At 33.7% G+C, this 6,000-nt stretch overlaps 1 pseudogene; it reads right to left on the reverse strand.

The window, feature by feature from the left end:
- Positions 1–4,577: 4,577 nt before the first annotated feature.
- Positions 4,578–5,713, reverse strand: LOC144557081 (putative cysteine protease RD21C pseudogene; annotated as a pseudogene).
- Positions 5,714–6,000: the final 287 nt, after the last annotated feature.

Raw genomic sequence — 6,000 nt, forward strand, 5'->3', positions numbered from 1 at the left:
CTCTCTCTCTCTCTCTCTCATTTTATAGCCCGTAGGCAACACACACTTCCTGTTTCAAACAGAAATCGAATACACGTTCTCCCGTAGGAGAATGAGATGTCATAACCAGCGGCACTAGGCAGCGTTGGCCAAACTTTAACAAAGCAGTCCAAATTCCAAGGAGAACATGGAAATAATTGCTTCATTCAGACATAAGGTAGCAATTAATTTTTTATCTTTTCTATACTATATGTAACTCCAAATTATTACAAAACAGGGAAATAATTTATGATTCTGAAAGACAGAAATCTCTTCTGTCAAACTTAGGATTCAAGAATTTAATATTCAATTGCATGAGTGGTAGAAGACTGGAAGCAATTTCATGCAGGGAAATTATCTATTACTTATTATTTATTTTTTTATATATAATATCTCTGTTGTTTAAGAAACATTTAATTTTCGAACAAATACCTAATCAATCATATTTGATTTTTCAGGTGATTAATTAATTTCAAGTTTTCTTATTCATTTACGCATACAAAAAAAGAGTAAAAGCTTTATTAATAACATAATAAACTCTATATCATAGGTATTCTATATATAGCTAAAGAAGAGGAATGGTTGAATAACTGAATTTAAAAGTACAATTTGTTTTTCATTTTTCACTAAAATGATTCTAATTTTCTGAACTTAATTTACTGCTTCCAATACAAATAAACACCTAATAAGTAATAGATAATTGTTCACTGTCAAGATTTAAAAAAAAAAGTAATAGATAATTGTGCAATTTAATAGCCTAATTTATTTGCTAATATTAAGGGAATCATTTTACTTTTAGCAATATTTAATTATAAACCCTGAAAGATTGTCAAAATTACCTACGAAAATTTCCTTTAAAACCCCTACACAGACTCATCAGCTTGATACTCCTGTCAGTAATGGTACCGTCGCGGATACTCATGCCCTGTCGGTAATACCGATACACTCATAAATAACACATTTTTGTCAGTGTATTTTGGCAATAGTATTTTTTTACCCTCGCGAATATTGTTCTATTCTGGTAGTATAGTAGAGTATCATCATCAAAATATAAATTTAACACACTAGCTATCAGCTGAATAATGGCCTTGCTTAAGATTTTATTAATAACATCTGCAACCGAATCAATAAGAAATGAGAGAGGATTTCCTTGCTTAATTATAAAAGATAGATACAAAATTATTGTTTTTATATGGCTCAGAAACTTTTAAAAACAATAATTTTGTATCTTTTTCAAAAATAGTACAAATTTTTCAAAAAATATAAAATATGGTCTCGAAATGCATATTAATATGAAAATCATGTTGAGTTGTTCGGATGGACTATTTTAACTTTGAAAATAAAGATAACAATATGGGGAACATATATATAAGATATAAAAGATATGAATCCTGTGATGCATATCAACCCTCTTTAAATACAAATACTAATATTTCTTATTACAACCTGTTGACTGGTTGTGCCAGGTCAACGCGCAACTAATGACTTGATCTTGGTTGACCAAATTTTTTAATCTATATGTGTCGTTGAATTGCTTTTTGTATTATTTTTATAACAACCTGTTGGCTGTTTGTGCCACCTCAACGCAACTAATGACTTTTGCTTTTAGACACACTCTGCCCAAATTGCCTCAGTGATCCGAGGGCTTGAGACCTCAAATCTGTTATTGTAGAAATTCAAACAAGGGGCTACAATTAGTTTTGATCATGACATAAATTTTTAATGCCCTTCAAAATATATATACCAGAGAGGACGCCATCTCCACCCCGCTTTCGAGACTCCGTGAATATCGCCCACTGTTGCCTCATCACAACCTGGGTCTGCACCCTCGTCCAGGAGAACCCTCGCGTTTTTATTGTCCTCATTTTCACCTTTTATTTCCTGTTAAGCATGAAAGCTAATTTGAAATTTATATTCACAAACTGATATAATGATCAGCTGCCTTCCCTAGGCCCATTTAGGCCCAACAAAAGACATGACCAAAAGCCCACCATTGATCCGGTGAGTTTGGAGTGAGGCGGTGAGTTGATCCGGCCATCAAAGCACCGCGATGAGGAGATCCGACTGTTAGAGCATGGTGGTGAGTAGATTCGGCCGTCCAAGCGTCGTGATGAGTAGATCGAACCGTCAGAGTGCGGCAGTGATAGATCCGACCGTCGGAGCGTGGCGGTGAATAGATCCGGCCATTGGAGTGCGACGGTGAGTAGATTCGGCCGTCGGAGCGCCGTGGTGAGTAGATCGGACCGTTGAATGTGACGACAATTGTCAAAGAGCGGTGGTGAGTACATAGGACCGTCGGAGTGCGACGGTTATTGGCCAAAAACAAATCCAATTGTAGAGAGAATTAGAGAATAATATATTAGGGTGTTTAGGAGTGTAAATAATTAGAATTAGATGGTGAGAGTAGTTTAGATAAATTAATGAGAATAAAAAGTTTAGATTTAGAAATTAGAGTCATTTGACTCGTTGTAAATACGTTTTTTATCAATGAAATTATTACTTGACATTTAAAGCCACTAACCTTTAAATTTCACATTTTTGTAAAATTAAAACTCATAGATAAAAAAAAAAAGGTACGTAATTTACATGATTATTATATTCACCTTATTATGAAATTAGAACTTTAAAACAATAATAAAAATTAATAGGAATAATCTATGTATTTTCCTTTTTTTATATATAAGTCCTCAAATGTCGAACTAATATTACATAAAGTAGGCAATCATTTAAGATATGACAAAAAAATTTAAATATTTTAACTTTAAACACATAGTACAACTTTTCTTAAAATATATATTACATAGGAAATTTTGGCAGCTGCCTCCCCTAATCATACCCAATTAGGGTAGTACAAAATAGCTCAAATTCGTAACTCGCTCATAACTTGCTCGCTAATTGCTCATTTTAACTTGCTCATCCACAACTCGAGTTGGCTGACTCGTTTAATAAAGAAGCTGAGTTTGAGCATATCCCAACTCGAGTTACACAAAAGTTGTCACAATAAATCTCATGCCCTTCTAAATAACTCTTAAGCTATTGTTTGGATTTATTTTATTAATTGTCTTATTAATTATGTTTGAATTGTTTGTATTTAGATAAACTCTTACTAAATCATTTGAATTATTTTTGTTTATATAAACTCTTACTAGTATATAATTATAATTAAGAAAATTGACTTGTCGAACGAGATATAAACAAGTTGCGAGTCAACTCGAGTTGATAATGAGCTAAACTCGAAGACATAGAGAAATGCAAATAAAGCTTTTAAATCTTCTCTTTCACGTTTTTCATTACACTTGTGTCAATCAATTATGGATCTCAATGCTATCTAGATACAAAGTTTAATCGTTCTTCTTGTTTACACGCTATTTGGCGTATAAAATATTTCAAGTTTAGTTCATACAAACAAATGTGGGTTGAGTGATAACATTATCACTCTTGTATATTTCAAGTTTAGTCAATACAAACGTTGTAACTAACTACTACGATCTCTCTAATATTAATTATCGGATCGAAATTGCTCTTTCGAATCCTCCCTCGATAATTCATAATAGATGACGAGGTTGATCTCGTCATACAATTTGAGCTACCTTAGGTGGTTAAATTGATCTCTTACTTCTGTTGCATAAATATGAAAGGACGGATATTTTCAAGATATAACAACTATTATAATAACTGTTTGTTTCTTTTCTAATTTATAGAACGAGGTCAAGCATAAATTCTGTTAGCTAGTCAAACACTATTTTGGAAATCTTTTATGATAATTCCACGCGTTAAATTAATTGGCCCTTGCGTACATCGACTTTTACGAGGGACAATATATATATTAATTTATACAATGCTCATCGAATGAGAAGAATTCAATGTTTATTCAAATGGGGTACGTCCGTACGCGGAACGCGTGACTACATCACCAGGAGAGTTGAAGTTGTCTTTTTCTGAAAGAATCTAAGTTGTGGAATTACTATTATAATAGTTGTAACTAATAATTAAATAAAAAATCTTTCTTCCAGAAATATTCTCGTGCTTATCGGTACAAGCAACATCTGAACTCAATCAACTCTATCTATCGTGTCCTAGCGGAGCAATCTGGAGATGGCAACCAATGGAGAATTTCCATGCAAATCTACATACAAGTTTGTTTCTCAAAGGAGATTCATGTGTACTTAATTATAAAACATGCATGACTCGGTTGTAGATCAAATAGGTTTGTTAATTTATTTTGAGTGCATGACTCAGGTTGTAGAAGGTACTGTTGCATACTTACAAATTAAACATTGATAGTTTTCACAATATATTTTGAGGGATAACTAATTAAAAGTAGCTTAATTATTTGATAGTTTTCACAATATATATTTAAACAATCAATTCAAATGCATATTTGTTATTATTTAAAATACATATTTCTAGCCAATGGGTAGTGGGAAATTAAAGCAAGCCATTAATAATAAGATGATACAAAAGAAATACAAAATATCAATCAAACAAGCCAAATCCACAATATTAATCGATCATATCTTCAAAAGCACACCATGGCATAATGATTCTTATTTTTAAAACTATTTTGTAGGATAGGAGGCATAGCTGGCGAGCCCACACAGGCCAGCAGAGCTAGAAATATCCTTTTTGATACGCATGTAACCAGATTCACCCCAGGATGTGCCCCAAGAGTTTTTTACTATCCAATACTTGGTTCTACCAATTTTGTTATAACCAACCATAGTAACTGCATGATTTAGACTTGTTCCACATGGACCTGTGAAAATCCCGCCCGAGTATAACATAAAGGCTTTGCTGTTTGCATCAAGCGCTACAGACACTGGCTGGTGAGAGACAGCATTTGCAAGAGCCAACTCATTATTTGCCGGGACACGTTGGTAACCTGTGATGGTGGCCGCATGATGTCTTGTTTTGGAAGAAGAACATATACCATTGATGCCTGTGGCACCACTGGTGTAACGGTAGTCGTTCTCTGTTGTAATGCCTCTGTTTTTAACCACCCAACCAAAAGCAGACTGCATATTTCCTCCACCACAATTAGAACCGGTGACGCAATCAACTAATTCTTGTTCCGATAGACTTGTCAGGCGGCCTGTCTTGATTTTATTTATTCCTTCAATTGAAGCCACAGCCGAGAATGCCCAACAAGAACCTATATATATTTATGTAGTTAGATTCAATATACATTCAGCTACCTCTTTCTTATGTAGTATTTTTAGAGTTCATTGTGAAAGATTCAAAATATATATGATTCTATTAAAGTTTTATTTTTAAGTTCTAACTCACCACAGTTGCCTTGATTTTTAATGGGCGTCACAGCACCGTGAGTGCGCCAATCGATAGAAGGAGTTGATGTCACACTTGCATACATGAAATCAGTTGTTTCGGATGAATTGCTTGTTTTGTATGTTGCGTATTTTTGCAGAAACTCCGGTACTGTGAAATCTGCAAAATTGTTAAGGTCTACAGTGTATGTCAGTCCAGGTTGTTTTTTCATTGATTGGACGAACTGAAAGTTGTCCGTGAATATTTGAAAGCGTCGTAGTTTTTCGGTAGCAGATCCATAAACTCGGCCATTGTCGCTAATCCATTTTTCAAAAACTGACAACAAAGAATCATCAGCTACTGTTATGGAGAAGGGACTAAAGGCAAGCAAAACAAGAAGAGTGGCAGTGCAACGATAAGAAAATGCCATAAGAGGTTTGATGTATTGAATTCTCAAATTCAATTCAATTAGAGAAAGAAGTTGAGCTTGTAATGAGATGTATTTGTTAGTTAGTGGTATTTATAGGAATGCTTGGCCTCTTTGAGTTTTGCAGATTTGGGCAAAGCAATAGAAAATATATATATATATAATATGCACATTATCCTTTCCGTTAGATTTTTCAAACCCGCGGTTTCATATTATATTAGGTAGAATCATTTTATCCTATATTTGAATATACAACGTTAGTCTGTTCTAACAAGTAAAGAAATTAATAT

This window comes from Carex rostrata, chromosome 7 (assembly GCF_964058835.1).
Source record: "Carex rostrata chromosome 7, lpCarRost1.2, whole genome shotgun sequence".
Classification (NCBI taxonomy): Eukaryota; Viridiplantae; Streptophyta; class Magnoliopsida; order Poales; family Cyperaceae; genus Carex; species Carex rostrata.